The 17,666-nt window shown below is 27.7% G+C and overlaps 2 protein-coding genes across 3 annotated transcripts in view; one reads left to right on the top strand and one right to left on the bottom strand.

Annotated features, from left to right (window-relative positions):
- Positions 1-7,161, bottom strand: part of LOC141536241 (beta-1,4-N-acetylgalactosaminyltransferase bre-4) — a 59,572-nt gene extending 52,411 nt beyond the window's left edge. For both annotated transcript variants that reach the window (XM_074256621.1, XM_074256622.1), the window contains exon 1: positions 6,892-7,161. The gene's annotated coding sequence lies outside the window, so the exon portion shown is untranslated. The remainder of the gene's footprint in view (positions 1-6,891) is intronic.
- LOC141536358 (sperm flagellar protein 2) overlaps positions 1-17,666 on the top strand; it is a 179,964-nt gene that overhangs the window by 58,798 nt on the left and 103,500 nt on the right. The window contains exon 6 of the mRNA XM_074256836.1: positions 16,757-16,877. The gene's annotated coding sequence lies outside the window, so the exon portion shown is untranslated. The remainder of the gene's footprint in view (positions 1-16,756; positions 16,878-17,666) is intronic.

Genomic DNA, 17,666 nt, shown 5'->3' with positions numbered 1-17,666 from the left:
CGAACGCTAGTGCTTTTACCTAATTTCGGCGTTCTTTGTACTAAAAGTTGTATAAAATATGAAAAAAAAATAAGAAAATCAAATTTTCTCATTGTTACTCCGGGATAGTACTGAGATATTTAATTTCTTTTGTTTCGCAATCTATTTTGTAAAATCTTGGTTAAAAGTTATTTTTCGCGCAAAGTATATTAGAGCAACAAAAGTTTACGTTACGACTAAAAGTATTCGGAAAGTAGTTAAGTACCTCTGACAGCTTTACTTGAGCTCGCTTTTCGCGAAAGTACAACAACGAAACATAAAAAATTTACGTGCTTTTTATATATGACTTTTTTCGTTCAGTCTAAATTTAAACCATCATACCATCAGACATTGAACTAACATTTTAAATTCAGTAGGATTATTTGAATCGAACAAATATACATTATTTTTCTAACAATTCGCTTTGCTGAAAAGAAATTTTGTTATAAATTTACTGGTTAGTCGAAAGCAAATCGGCAGTGGTACTGCACGTTCTCTACTCTAGTAAATACTAATGCTGTTCTATACGTATCATTGTGATTTATGACCGTCACGAAAGCCCATTTGCAAGCTACGGCACTTCCGGTAGAAGTTGTAAGAGACAGAATATCTGGAAGTACTCCAAACTTTTATTTTTTGACTCACTTTGTTTTATCGCTTCCCATATAATCGATTGGTAATTATCTCGAGTGAATTTTTAGTTGATGAGCGGAGTCGAGTGGAGGTCGAAAAAAATCAACCATGTCTGTTCTACTTTACGCGAAAAGTAGACTAGGCTCGTTTATCAATGTCTCATTTAATATTTAATCCCGAGTGTCCTTAATGTCTTGTACGGATATTTATATCCTCGTGAATTTTATTACTTTTTACAATTACTTTAACCTCGCCAGGAACAATTTTAATTTTTCTAGAAAATTTTATTCTTGATATTTTTAACCTTTTGTTATTATAAATAATTAAATTTCAGGTTTTTTTTATTGGAAAAATCATGATGTCCTTTGTTTCAGGTTTTTTTATTTTTGGCATACTGTTTGTGAGATTTAAGAAATTGCACGCCTCAAAATGGCTTAATTATATATTTACAAATCATTTCAAATCATGTTTTCACTAAAAAAAAAATAATTTTTTTTTTTTAATTTTTACGTTTAAATGCATACTGAAAAAAAAACTTGATTCAAAGAAATTATTTAAAAAATTTTGAACAAAAAAAATCACTCAAACTCATACTGAAACGTATCTAATTTTTATTTATTTTTAATTCTATAAAAAAGAAGACAAATTCTTTATTTTCATTTTCTTAATTAGCGCGCGAATTTTTTGAAAGAATTTGAATTAAATATCTCAAAACAAGAGAAGAAATTTTTCTTGAATAAAACATTTTTTTTTTTTTTTTCGGTATACAACCCAGCTCAATCAATTTTCTCTCTAATTAATTTTCAAAGGTTAGCGTATTTTTGCTAACTGTGGAACTAGCGATATCATAGAATAAAAATATAGACTTTATAAGATGAATGTCAAGTATTTTTAGTTATGATATTTCAAAAGCATCCCAAGAATGCAGGGAATAAACATTTCAGTGAAATTGACATAGCAGCTCTTTCGTGATTACTCACCATGCCCTAGATATCATTGAAGTATAATTCAGAAGATAAGCGAAAAGTTAATAATCGCTCACAGTAACGTTGAGTCGTCGTTTCGTAAAAACCTTGCAATAATATTAAATCTCAAGCGAAATAGAACAATAATAATTGATTAAGGAATAAAAGTCTTTAACTTGTTATCTTGTTTGACGAGTACATCAAATGAAGTAATCTTTATACTTATCAAATACTATAAAATTATCATCTTTATCATACTTCGTATTTATATAAATAAATCCATTTTTCTATCGCCAATAAATTATAAAAAGTCTAAATGTTAGTGTTAGAAATGTAACCTCTCTGTTAGCGAAATTGCAACAATCCGTGTCTTAAAATGAAACAACGAAAGTTAATAAAATCGGCATCTGGAAATAAATCGCATTAGTTCACCTTGACAATTTTATCTCTTTTAATCTCAGCGCATTTTTTCTTATCCAGTGAACTACATTGGTCGCGTTTCAGTTTCTCGAATTTATTCTACGTCTCCGCACTTTAATTCTCCGTAAAAGTGTAAAAGCCAACGGATATAAATATATACATTTGCATCTACAACTACATCTACATCTATAGAAAACATTTCCGAGAATTCCTCTCCATCCTCTGTATCTAATATTATTTCTTCTCTATATAGATATTTTTTATATCTATTTTATCTTCCCGCAAAAAAGCCCCAGCAAAAATGAAAAAAGTAATTCAAGAGTCGACTTCCGTCGATGTATAGCGCAAAATTACCGGTTTTGCATCCAAGAAGCTTTTCTACTTTCCTTATCCTTTTATATTCATACATCTATCCTACATATTTACACACATACTTGTTTACTACCAACAGACTCGTTACCTTCTATTTTTTTAAAAATAAATAAAAAGTACTGTAATCACGAAATACACAGGTGCCACAAAGTGGATTATTTTACCGGATAACGACATGCATCTTAGGGTGAATTTAATTATTTTTAAAACATCCGCGTTAAAAAGTTTCCCACAATTTAAAAGACTTTATGACTTGAACTTGAAGTATGCTAAAATTACTATCATTATCATTATTGCTATTATTATTATTATTATTGTTCTAAAAGGTCAGTTACGCGTATTTTGTTATAACTTTTTTCGCACAACGAATTTATCAAATAATTAACAACAAAAATTGTATTTTAAATAATTTTTCTCCACTTATTTTAATTCAATAAATTCTTTTGATTTATTAAATAATTTTAAAATAATAAAAAAAATAAAATAAAATAACAGCAGCACCTTTTTTTCGAATAGGAACGGAACTACTTTCAACTCTATATCTCTATTAATAAAACGAGGATCCAAATTCAAATCCTGACAATCGTTTTCTTTTTATTATTTTAAAATTATTTAACAGCCAAGAAAATTAAATTTTTGAAATTTATCTTCTTTTAAAATTATTGAATTGAAGAAATATTTTGATTGATAAAAGAAAAATAAAAAAAAAGCAATAAATATAAAATTCAATTATCAACTATCAGATTTATGAATCACATATCAATACATCAATTATTAGTGATGGATAACTCATTAATGTTGAAGGATATTTAACACCTGTACACTTAACTGAACCCGGCCTTGGTTTTTATTTAATAATATATTCACCAGATAATTGTCTTTGTTTTTTGTTATGAATTCTATTGTATTGTGTTGTATTCATTCGAGAGTAGCTAAAAACTACGTAAATGTATATGTTCGTAGTATGCAATATGCAGTATGCATCGTATAATATGAATAAATATAGATGTATGCAGTGAGAAAATCTTGATACTGAATGGCACTATGACCCTTATATTACTACATTACTACACCGAGTCGGACAATAAAAGACCGAGGGGCTCGACATACTCTATAATTCAGTGTCATGAATATTTTCTTAAGCTATTTAATATACGTGTGCAAGCATTATGAGAACTTTATATATATATATATATATGGCTTTGGATAAATTATTAGGTTTGTATTCATGGCTTAATGAATAGAGTAATAGAGTAAAATCTAATCTTGGCTTCAAATATAAAATATGGTTTGTTTATATTTACATTTGTATAGTAACTATGGTGATGGTGATGCTTCACAATTATCAGTCAATTATCAATCATTTTCGTCATTGTGTGGAAATGAAAATTCATTTTCTATGGAATTTTTCTTGTCGAGTAGGTATTCTATGAATTATACAGAGGGGAGTCGTATTTGACTTTTACTTTCTTTAGAATAACTTTTTTTCATGTTTACTGATTTGTTAATCACACAATTGATGAGAAAAATTTTTATCACAAAAAATCGAATGAATTTTTTTTTCAAATTAAAAAAAAAATTAATTTGATTTATTTCTTTTTTGAACATTTACATTTTTTTTTAACTTTCCCAAAAATTAAATTTGAAGAACTAAATTTCCAATTTTTTTTTTTTTTTTTTCAACAAAAATTGATATTTTTAAAATTTTTTGTTTTATACATCAATTCATTATTTTCATGAAACAAGCAACAGTACGCCTCACAAAATTGAATTACGATTGTGTCGTGTGATCGAAACAATGGAGGAAGTAATATGTCATATACAGACGAAAGTGTAAACAGGTAACGTTAATGTTATCAACTATCAATAATAAAATATTCATTTTTAACACGAGCATATTAATAACCATAAACCATAAAGCTAAAAGGGGCATCAATAACAATTATCATGCGATGCATAAATATATAATAAAATATTTAATTTTATTATCATTCTCGTCGATGTGTTCAGTATTGCTCCGTTAACGTTTATTAGATATCAATACTTTACATTGAACATTGTATTATATGTGCTGAATTTATCTCAATACATCGATATTATGACAGAAATTTACCTCTCTTACCATCAATTTATCTTTATATAACTTTTTTGTCACGTTGCACTCCAATTATCGGCCCATTCATCATCTAAAATAATGTGCGATCATTTTTTTGTTTGTAAAGAAAGATTCTCACATAGTTTTTTTTTGTTATTATATAATTAGCGCCAAGGTCTTTTAAAGATGTCACGTTTCGATAATAATAGTCTTAAAATATCTGTCAGTTTTCACAAGTGAGGTGTGTCCGGTTTTATTGATCGTCAAAGTTAAATTAAAATATTTGATTTATTGTTTTTACATTCTATTACAAATACCCTCGAGCTAACCAGCTAATATTACATTGTAAATCGGGCAAAAATTCATAATACAACATTGTATTGAAGCTTAATTAATTTAAATGCAATGACAAAGAATAGGATTACATGTTACAATAAATAAAATACAGAGTAATTACGATAATTTACAGTTGATACTGATACGCCAGCAATTACATGCAAGAACTAGTTCGTTGTAATATATTTCGTATTAGTACTGATGTAATTGGTTGATAATTATGTTATCTCATTGCTCATTGTAATTATTTTGATGCTCTGTTATTTTGTTTAGTTTGCTTCACTTTTTCACGGCTTTGACGCGGTTTCTTTGACAGGAAAAGCGTGGTACAAGCATTTAAACTTCTGACTAATTAAATTTTTTTTTGCTATTTTAATTTCATAGTCACCGAATTTTTTTCTTTACTGTTTTCCTCATAAAAATTATTTTATAAAATATTAATAATAATAATAATAATATACTAAGTTCATTGTACTCATTATGAAATGTATTTAATTATGATTGTCCTTAAGGAGCACTTTCTTGAGGATCAAAATTTGATAAATAAATAAAAAAAAAATATAATGATAACTATGAGTAACGACGTGAACAAAAATATTACAAATTTCAAATTCTTTTTGCGGTTTTTATGGACATGAATACAATTTTGACCATCTTAAAATTTTTGACAAATTTGAAATCAAGCACATAACAAAATATGCCTTTTTTTTTTATTTTTGAACATTTTAAAACTAATAAAAAATTTATCGTCAAATTTAATATCAGCCTATTTTCCAAAAGGTACTTGAAAATATACGACGCATCTTAATATTCAATTACAGGCTCTCTAAAAATAATTTTTATTAGACATTTATGGCAGAATTAAGTTTAAGTTTGCTCGTAATAGTAAAAGTAACGATGCAATAGCACTATTATGCAAATATTAACATCCATAGATATCGTTTATTATTAATTTACCAAATTACGGGTAATTTTAGTGAACTATTTCAATGGTTATTTAAAGTTTAAACAATTCAGGCTGAATAAAAATCCGTTTCATTTTGAATTTTTACTTTCAAGTAGAACTAATAAAATTTTTATTCTTTAAAGTAAAAGATTTTCGAATGTTCTTAAAGTTTCGAAAATTCTATAAATACCTGAAACTTTTAATTCCTTTGCGTTTGGTATACAAAAAGTATATTACATTAGGAAAATACTTTTCTCAGAAGAATTTTTCTTGTCAAAATTTCTTTTATTTTTTCGAAAAATAATTTTTTTTTTTTCAAATTTACATTTTTGAAACTTTATTCCAAAATATTCTGTACTTTTGATTAACACGTAATTAAAAAAAAATTTTAATATCGTTTTTTTGTATTCAAACTGTGAAACTAAACAATTACCAAAATATCAATTATTTCAAAATAAATTAGCTAAAACAAATTTTGGAAATCAACCAAGTAAATATTTTACCAAAGATTTTAGTAAAGTAAATACTTTTTATTACAAAGATTTTCAACTGTGTAAACAACCGTCAAATATTATTCAAAATACCACTAGATTACGTAACATACATGTAACATCAACACCGACTTTCTCTAGTAACTTTCGATTTGTTTACTCTTTTACTCCGATAGATGATTCGATGCCTTACTAATCAAAATCAAGCTATTAAACTCTCAATATATATTTATATATTTAGAAGACCATTTTAGTGTATAATACAACATCTTTATACTATCTCATCCCGTTATACAGTTGTAAGTATAAATCGAAAAGAATTTATTCATGACTTGTCTTTGAGACATGCCAGATCCGCATACCACGTGCTGCAAACTACAAACTACCTAGGCAAGAAATGAGAGAATCAACACTTACTACATCGACAACAGACATGAAAAGATCTCACCAAGGTCTTCATTTAATAAAAATTTCAAGGTTTTATCAAAAGAAACAATTCAACAAAATTGAACATTTTAATTTTGAAATTGACTTCTTCCGTTCTGTTTAAAATTTAATCGGTTCAGAATTTTGACAAACATACATGATAAAATATCATTTAAATTTTGAACTGACCTTTCGATGATTGATGTCAATGATTTCTTCTTGATGGGAATGATATTGAAGGTGAAGAAACTCAAAAGATAAAGAAATATAAAAAACACCTTTCGGAAAAGTTTTGAAAGTGTCACTTTTCAATGGTTTGAAAATGAAGAATAATATTTGGTGGTAAACAAACCGTACGGCGAATCGAATCGCAAATCACATGAGATCATATGAGATTAAATTAGCAAACATCCGTGATACATAGCGACACATTCAAAGTCCCGGAGTCGACTAGTTATGTGTTTGACAGACGGATTCGGTGACCGCGCATTTCGCTGACTCCCCACTTTGCTGCTTGCGTACTTTTATCTCCGTCCTCTTTCTGGCAATGCGCAAGCGTGTGTGCGATGCAACGATAGAGAGAGAGACAGAAAAGAAGAAAGAGAAGAAGAGATGAAGGGGTGAGGATAAGGAAGAAGAAATAGGGTAAAAAGAACGAGGAGGAGATTAATAAGAAATAAAAGCAAAAGTATTGAAATTAAATGAATAAAAATGTATTTTATTTATTGAGGAAAAAAGCTACTGGTTTGACGGGATAAACTCCGTGTTTAGTTTTATTTGTATTGCTTACTATTATACATATTGCGGAGTATAATATTATTAAACTGTACAAGCTGCAGTTGAGGTTGTAGTTGTAGTGGTTCAGTTATTGTAGATGTCTTTGTACGGGGTCTCGTGAGACCACAAGTTGATACGAGTAGAGGCAAAGTTCGAATATGAAGATCGTGATCTTGAGATTCTCGGTTACAGTAACATGCAATCTTTTGTTCATTTATGTCACGAATATTTATTGTTATTATTATTATTATCGTTTAGACACTTGTAAGAGTACTCGAAATAACTGTCATTAGTGTAGCTTGATCAATTACGTTTTGATTCAACTTTTTTCATTATTATCTTTTGCGAAACTCTTCAATGTAATTAACAAAATTTGTAAATTGAATTAAGTCCATGAAAAAATTTTTTGATACGGCTATCTGTCGTCTTATATGGAAATTGGCCACATCAGACCATTTGAGGACATATTTGGCTTGATATGACTTGATATACCTATGTCTAATTTCTTTACCATAAGTAATGTTGAAAATATCTAACAGAGAACGCATGATCGCTACATTGTCTCCCTTCAAGAGAGTTAAGTTTCAAGTTTTAAGTTGTAACATAAAATTAATTTTTTGACTATTTTAAGAAGCTTTTTTGGAATTAATTTTTGTTTTTGGCAATTTATTATTTAACGTAAAAATTAAAAAAAAAAATCTTGAAATGGTTTCACCCTGCAGGTCAACTCTAGAACTTCCCGCTAAGTTCAAATTTGAAGCAACTTAAAATGTGTTTTTAGTTAATATTTGAGCTTTTCAAGCTCAAAGCACAGTTTTTCACATTTTGAGCTCTTTGAGCTTAAAATTTATTTATTATACAACTATAACTTTTGAATGCACCGTTCGGTTTTCTTTTTTAAAAAAGTATTCGACTCAGTTTTTTAAGGATAAAAAATGTATGCATGATTTTACTATGATTCTTTCTTAAAATATAAAAATTCAAATTTCTTTTTGGTTTTTTTTTTAAATTTCTTCGGAATGGCTCCATGGATTAACTTTCAAATTTAATCAGATCTAAGTTTTGATAAAACTTTTCGAATGACGTGTCATAGAATTCAATTGGTTAATTCATTTTTGAGAAACCATACGACAAAAGTTTATTTACACACTTACACCCACTCACAGATACACACGACCGGACATCTCGGCGAGAATAGTCAGAATGGCTTCCTGGGACCTCAAAACGTAGAGATCTAATGAAATCTCGACTTTCGAAAATCGGACCGAAATCAATAACTTCCCTTTTCTCGAAAATTTTCAATTTTCTTAGCGGGACGTAACAAATTTTTTTTAATTCTCATACACAGACTGATAAAGCCATTTGTAACTACATAAGGCCATTTACGGTCTTATATAAAAATGGTACGTATATGGACGTATCAGTAAATTTTTTCATGAAACGTGCAGTAATATTTGATAAGTGGAATTTAAATAAACAGACGGAATAACTCAAACATAAAGGGTTAAATTAAAGGTGATATTAAATTTTTTAAAAGTTTGGCTTTAATATTTTCTTGGCAAACTCACACAATTCGTTCCTTTTTTTCATTCACTTCAAATATGACGTATGTAGTAATGTGCGACATTCTGGAGGTACTTTTTGCTCATTTTACTACTTACACATATTAGCCTTTCTTTAAAAAGTATCCCTATATTTTTACCACTAAAAATACGCGATCGAAAGTTAAGTTCTGCCTCAACTTGCAGTTCTTTTTACTTTTCTTCTTGCGGGCAAGCGTGTCATTCTATTCGGAAGTTGAGGATCGTGCCTGGCCTGTGAAATACCGTATTTATCAAAGGTGGTTACGGCGTAAGTTGTCGAAAATACGTGAGAAAAAATAACAATTTAATAGTCTATAAACTTTTTCCTATACATTTAATGGCTTCTCTAGTTATTTATTTGTTTATTTGGGCTACTTCTCGAACCGTTTATTGGTTCAATAAATTAAACTGGTAGTTCTCGTTAATTTAAATCGATTAATGAATTTTTAGTCGCGCACAATTTGAAATTCTCATTTAAATATGAATTATATTGTTGAGGTGTTTTTTTTTCTTTTAAATAATAGTCCATAGATTTAAAGGTTTAAATTCCTTCGAAGTAATCTAATGATTGAAATAAATTTCCCCAGATTCCTTAAGACGATATAGCGATCTTTATAGTTTGATAAGCATTATGAAAATACCAGCCATACTATGAATTCTTTATCGATATTTAAATTTAATCAAGATTTTGAATATTGGTAAAGATTTTAATAAAAAAAAATTTTTTTTTTATTTGTGGTTTATTGACGTGTAATAATTTTTTTTTAACTAATTTTTTAAAAACTAACTCTATTTGTTCAATAGAAGATATTTTTTATTTGAAATTTGAATTGTAGCCAAAATACTGAAAATACAAAAAAAAATTTTTTTTTTAAGAAAATTCAATTCTCCACAAAAAAAAGGTCCTTTTGTCAATTTTTTCAAAGTGAAAAGAAAAAAGTTTTATATGTAATCAAATGAAGTTATAATAACTAATAATTTATATTAATAAATCGTACATCAAATATCAAAGTTACGAAAATATTATCAAAGATATTTTTTGTAAAAAAATTGTCTACAAAAAAGAATCATACCAACTTTTTCATATTTCTTATATTTTAACTAAAATTTGCATTTCTAACTGAAGAAATAGAAAGAAAAGTTTTCCATCTACTCAACTGAAATTAACATCAGTAAGAGTTCAAATCTTATTAATATTTCCTCTATCATTTTTCCGTAAGATTACACCGTAAAAAATAAATTTTCCTCCCGGAAATTATTTACATAATTCCAAATTAACGTAAAAAACTCATAACCTTAGTAATTAAACTTAACTTCGCTTGTAATTAATTTTTTACATGCTCATTTTTTGCTATTAATGGAGCAAAACATGATGCAGCGTGTACAAAAGACCGGTAGGCAAGTAGTTACGTAATATAACAATATTTAATGATAACGATATCCGATTCATTGACCGGAAACAATAAACAACTCCCCCTCAGAGAACTTGCATCAGCCAATTGTCCACGGTCGATAATCGTGTGGTCACAAATTAAAGTGAGTTAATCGTCATGAGTATACTTAATTACTCTGTTTTCTTTCTCTCCTCTATTCGCAACCACAACAATGACTTTTTTTGATAAATCCATCGCACCGTAAATTTAATGCCGATTCAGAGAAATAAAAAACAAGACAATACTCTAAGGGTACTCAAATAAATCCACCTTTTTCGAGCATAAATAAGCATTACTGAGCTTCTGAGCTTTAATTAAATTTTATTCAAAAATTTAAAACATTTCGTCCTTACTTCGACAATTAGGACCTTCTTAGCTTAAAGCTTTCGTGAAACGACCAATTGTCTCGTTAGTTGACTATCGAAAATATAGAAGAAAGATTTCTTTATATACAAATAGTTTCAAAAGATAAGTTAAAATATAAGGATAAGGATAATGAGGAAAAAGCAAGGAAGAAACAAAAAGTTATTTTGATTTTAAGGTTTATCCACTAATCTGGAAATGTCTAGTTTAAATTGGCTTCCCTCCAACGTACCTCGTCAGCATTACTGTGGAAATGGAGAAAATCACCACGGATACCAGCGACCTCTTTCGAAATAAAAGGGATGAAAGTGTAGATGTAGAGTGCTCTCATAAATGAAATCAGCTGAAGAAAAAGTACTTTTATTATCGTTCAGCTTAGATTTTATTCATTATAGTCATGGTCAACAAATATCTCAACTTTTGCTATTTTTTAGTAAACTTTTTTGGTTTTTTAAATGTAAATGAAATATTTCAGAAAAGTTTAAGGTTATAAGATGGATAATAATTATGTTGAAGTTTTTACATTATGTTAAAGAATTTTCTGATGTATTAAGTTAATTCTTTTTCGAGGTTGATGCAAAGTAAAATAAAAATAAATAAGGCAACTATCGTCTTAATAAATTGGGATGTTTTTGATTTATAATTAATTTGTGATGTTGTTATTAATTAAAATTAATTGAAGATCTGTCGGAATTTTTGCCAGACAACTTCTGTTCGTACATGAATAAATGCAAATGTGATGAAATATAACACTGTACAATTGTATATTAGTATATGCTTAATATTCACACGCTTGTCTTCTCTAGGATTAATTTCTAATTCCCCAGATGTCTGCTATTATTTTAATTGCAAGTAGTTTACATTTGTTTCTAATTAACTTATGGTAATTTCTTAATTGAAAATATAAATATTTTTAAAATAAAATTTATTACAAAAGTTGTTAATATTTTACAAATTTTATGTTCCATAATATTCCAGTGATTATTAAAAAATCTTCTAGGGATCATCGATAAAGTTTTCGAGATTTCTTTTGAGGGTTGAAATTTTATACTGTATTGACCAAGAATATAAAGTTCAAGAAAAAATCGCTGTACCGTAAAAATCTGAATTATATCGTTGAACAAACTAGCAATACTGCTACTGGGTCGTCTCAATCTCATAAATTCCCTTCATATCAGTCCATACAAAATAATAGCTAATGCATCCTATAAAATACTACCCCAAAATGGCGGACACACAGAATGATATGAAGTACTGAATATGGACATATATTAATACATAAGTGCCATGAAGTTGTGAATTTATATACAAAAATAATTTATACTCTTGCTCTCTGTATAGTGAGTACTCGTTATAGAAGGGAAGAAATGGTTGAGGGATGTAGACCGTTGGTTATAAATCAGAAGCGGAAAAGCAGCACGTATGTCTCCAGGGCGAATGAGAGCGAGTCAGTAGTTACATTAAGCTTCGCTATCAGACTTGAGTTCAGAAAAAAAAATAAACGGACTCAAATATATACAATAATTTTTGCAATAAACTGAAAAAGAGAGACTTTACTCCAGATCTTAATGTACTTTAGTAAAATCATCATGCTAAAGCTTTGGTGTTGTAGTATAGTGGTCGGGGTGGTACTTGCAATGGTGTAATGAAACTTGAGTGGTTTCTAGCACGAAATAGGACACGAAACATCCATAAGTACTAATACAGATGAGAATACTCTGCATACATCCAAGCTAAGTATAGACGCAGGGCATGTGTATGTATAATAGAGTGCTTCGAACGTGTTGCATGCGTTCAGTAGCGTCTATTTACGTGGGTAATTAATGAAGGTGCGCTCACCAGGTCTCGGCTCGGGTCGTGTTCCCTTTCCGCGACGAAACAATATAATACATTACCAACGGATCCCTGGTAACCCGGGAATCCATTAATCCACACTTTAATGTGCCTTTAAATCAGTCATTATTAACTTTGCATGATTATCGTGTGAGTGGTCTATTATCATTTGCTTATTTACTTTTTGACAAACTTTGAAGGCTTTTTTAATATACAATAATCCGTGAAAAAATTGTCTAATGTGACTAAATGTAATTTTTGATATCCTGATATACCCATTCATAACTTGATATCCCTTTATATCATCTTTCGATCAGAGTTAGCATTGGAAATCTCCAACAGAGGGCACATGATCGCTAAATCGCCTCGTTACAAAAGAGTTTTAATGTGTTGAGGTAGTTCACTGATGATATTTTGATATAGCTGGCGCTGTAAAACAAATATCAATTTCTTTTGAGACACGGTTGTAAAATATTTTTCAATTAAATTTATAAAAATTGGTTGTTTAAAAAAATTTTTTCCCGAGAATGTACTTTGTATGTCAGAAAGTTTAAACTTGTAAATAATACAAAAAAGGGGATCATGTTGAACCAGCTTGTCTTGGGAACTTAAGGGATACTTTGAATAAAACAACTTGTTTTCGAAACTTTCTAAGGCTTCAACTCGTACTTGCAATACCCGCGACATGGTCGTGTATGCGTGTACTTATAGCAGAATGTTTACAACAAAAAATAATCGAATGTAAGACGATTTGGTTAATATTAAATTGCTATCGTTATTTTCCCGACATTGAATTCTTATATAAACTATTTGATTTTACTTGTTACGTAATCTGGGGAAATACAAAGACATCTACTGCCTACTTAACTTTTTTATCTTGTACAATTCCTTCTCCTTTGAGGACTCTCTCTTTCTCTCTCTCTTTAATTAAAAAACTTCACCGAAATAACTCTATTCTGAAACTTCACCCTTAATTAATTGTGACATAGTTGAAGACGTTGATCATGTTCTAATGAGTAATGAGTTGTATGGTTTGTTTGCTTGTTAATTAATACAGGATACTAATACTCATACACTGTTGAAAATTTTGGTAGTGAATGTGGAGTCGATAATTTTCAATTAATTTACTCCCAACGAGAATGAAATTCACTCCAAAACGGATTTAAATTAATTTATTAATAAACTTCACTTCACGGTGTAAATATTTTATTTCTTTTATAAATAAAAATAAAAAAATAGTTTTTACTCATTTAACAATTATAAAATTTATATTTAAAAATTTCAAAAATTAGAATTAATTAATCATTTTTTAATCTCTGTCAAAATTCAAATTTTAAAAACTTTTTTACATATGCAAATAAAAAATAGTATATTACACCCCTAGGGAAGGAAAATAAGAAAAACCTCAGATCATATGTAATTTTCAATGCAGGTTTTATGAAAAAATTAAAAAAAATAAAGTTTTCGAAAAAATTCGAATTAAAAAAAAATAATTTTGTTTACTGACTGAAAATTTTATTTCTGGAAATTAAATTTGTTTAAAATTTTTTTTTCTAAACTTTGATTTTTTCCATTTCTCATTCTTTACTATTTCGTATATTTCACAAATATTTGTATAAATAAAAAATATGAAAAACTCCCGTGGGTGCTTAATTAAAGGTCTCGATGAGTGTAATATCGAAATGAGCTTATATCTTAAAAACTTTTAATAATTAAGAAATGGCATTATATCTTATCAACTCATTATATTTTTCAAGATATCAGCTCATGCCGATATTACACTCATCGAGACCTTTCAATTGAGTACCCACATGAATTTTTTATATATTTTGTATATTTCAAAAATATTCTATATGAATACACTTCAAATTTTTTACAGCGTAACAAATATGTTACTGTGAAAATAATTAATTAAGAGTTTGTTTCAAATAAAGTTATTTTAAATTAGAAAAGTTTTAAACTATGAGATTAATTTATCTAAAATACCGGACCGACTGTCGTGAAGCAAAAAAATGATTTTGTTTGTTTGATAATGAAAAAAATTTTTTTAACTTTGAAAACTTCAGTCGTAAAAATTAGCGATTTAAAAATTAATAATTTTTTTAAGAACATCACTGTTTAATTTATTTTTAAATAATAGTGAAGTTAAATTGAAATAGAGAATAAAACTATGAACGTTTTATCATTTTATAGCTGCATAACAATAAAATTTTCATTGTAACATAAAGTTCATTATGTATTGTATATCACATATTGAATAGTAACCTGACGATAAGTTAATTGCCCGTGTCCATTTCGTTTGAAAAGCAACGTGGATAATTGCGTAATAAGTGAGTAGAAAAAAAAGGATTATATTTCTGAGAAACACGACATTTATTCCATTGAACACACGTGCATAGAATATTATAATATTATATGGTTATAATAGGTCGATTATAATAATAATAATTTATATAATAATATATATATAAAATAAAGTAAATATATATTTTATTTACATATGCACAAGAAAATAATAAAACACGCGGATATGAGCAGCATTATATTAACTTAAGGAATCGCGTGACTGAAAGCTCGAGGTGAAAACCGTTCAATAGTTTTTCTATCTTGTTTGATGAAACAATTATACCTTTACATTGAATTTATTTTCTTTACAGCAATTCACTGTCACGTTTGTTAAATTTTAAAATAAAAGTAAGAGAGTTGGATTATATATTACATCCCGCTTACAACTGCTGATAAATCTATTTTTATCGCGTGTTTAATACACGTTACTATTTATTAACGCATTTGTAGGCATCCACTATTTATTATTATGTATTTAGCGGAATTTAAGTGATAATTTGTACTTCAATATACACCAAGTATTTTCATTATTTTTATTGTGTTGACTGAAATGTCACGTATCTCTTTATGTTTATTATTATAGTGTAGCAAGAAGCATTAGTATATTAGTAGCAGGTATTTAATCATTATTAAAGTATGCACTTAATTTTATTTTTTTTCGTTCACTAGAAATAGAAATTTATTTTTTCTTACTGTTAATTATTTATTTAACGCTTTGAAAAAAAATAATTATTCGATTATTATCGACATGAATGTTACCCTTAGACCAAACAATTACTAGTAATGTAATTATTCTATTTATTTATCACACTTTCGACCTCGAAACTGACGCTTAATAAACACGAAAATATATATAGTAAGCACTTGATTAAATTGTAATATTAAATAATGATATTGTAGTATCAATATCAATATTTATATTGGCTTAATTCTTCGATTGGTCAATTGTTGAATATTGTTGAATATGAAGAACCAAATTAAAAATTTTATGAAACAATCACGTTTTTTTTATAAAATTTTTCAAAATTAAAATAATGAAAAAAATGCCAATTTTTTAATAAAAATTTTTTTTTTTATTACACAGTAATAAAAATATAAAATAAAATAAACTAATCTCATTAAAAAACTTCAACAAAAAAATGTTAATATAGCTTAAAAGATAAAACATTTCTCTGTCATTGATAAAAACTTTTCCAAAATGAAAAACAGGTATGTAATTTGATAATTAATGATACTGATCTAAGACACAATATTTGAATGTTATCATCGACCATTATTCATAATTTATCATTTGATGACTATATCATTTATCTACACAGTAAAAAATTTCGCGTTAATGCGTCAAAAAATTTTTTGTTTAATATTTAACACTTTTTTGTGTTAATTTAACACAACAAATGTTAAATTTACACATAAAAGAAATAAATATTTAAAAAAAAAATTTTTTTGACGCAATGACGCAAAATTTTTTACTGTGTAACTAAAAATTAATGAACATAAGTAAATTCTATTTGTCCGGATTGTAAAAATATTAAATTATCATTTCTCTACAAAAAAAAAAGTAGGAAATTTTTCAATAAAAATTAAAAGTCAATTTTAACCATTTATTCGCTCATAATTTTATCTCTAATTCCGAGTTGAAATAGCGAGTTTATACATTCTTGACGACTGAAAATGAATAATTAAAGACGATTTAACGAATGATTTTAATGTCCCCAGGTGAAGACTGAGTAAAGACAGGAACTGAAATGAGATATTTTGATGACTCCGAAAAAAGTTCAATCGAGAGACTTTGAACTATTTTTTCGCTTAAGTGCTTCGCTGATTAAATCTCCAAATGGTGAGTTTTTTAACTTGTCAATAACTATCTATCTACTTTTGATTAAGTTTCTGATTATTCATTCAGAGTTTCAAAAGATTTCATTTGAATTTCATTTTATATCCGTGTTTCTTGCGTTTCTAATTGTGTTTAAGAGTAACCATTAGCCAAACATCGCGATTCTATCAATTTGGAAGGGAGTGCGATTCGATTATCCAGTGTACTGACTTTATCCATTAAAATTTTTTTTAGCTTGCTTGGTTTTTTTTTAACTACTGCATTATTTAAATCTGGAACTTCGAATACGCTTTCTCATTAAATTTTTTATTTTTGACCAAACAAAATTGTTTTTTTTAATTTTTTTTTAAAATTTGATTCTAAATTTTTGAAATTTCGCTCAAATAATCAATCAAAATATTATCAATTTGATCTAATAAATATTAATAGCTAAATTTCACCTTCAACTTATTTAAAAAACTTGAATTGAAATTGAATCTTGAGATATTTTTCTTGCAATTAAATCAACCTAGGTAAATAAAATAAAATCTTACGACTATAATATAATAAAAAAAAATTAGTTTTAATTAGAACAATTATACCCAGTTGACCTTGAGGGTCAGTACTCACTTGACACCGGCGGCGTGGAAATCCCACGAGGTCACACACTCACGGGCACTTTTATTTATTATCTCTATCTTAGTCTTAGAATAAAAAGCTATTAATCATAATAATAACAATTCCATATAGTTAATATCAAATAAACCAAATCCTCAGTGTGATTCAATTTTAATTTTAAATTCTCACTTGTAC

The sequence above is a fragment of the Cotesia typhae genome, unplaced genomic scaffold (genome assembly GCF_013202065.1).
Source record: "Cotesia typhae breed Kobodo isofemale line unplaced genomic scaffold, CoteBio_Ctyphae scaffold_152, whole genome shotgun sequence".
Taxonomy (NCBI): domain Eukaryota; kingdom Metazoa; phylum Arthropoda; class Insecta; order Hymenoptera; family Braconidae; genus Cotesia; species Cotesia typhae.
The sequence above is the reverse complement of the archived record's forward strand: the minus strand, read 5'-3'. Positions and strand labels throughout refer to the sequence as shown.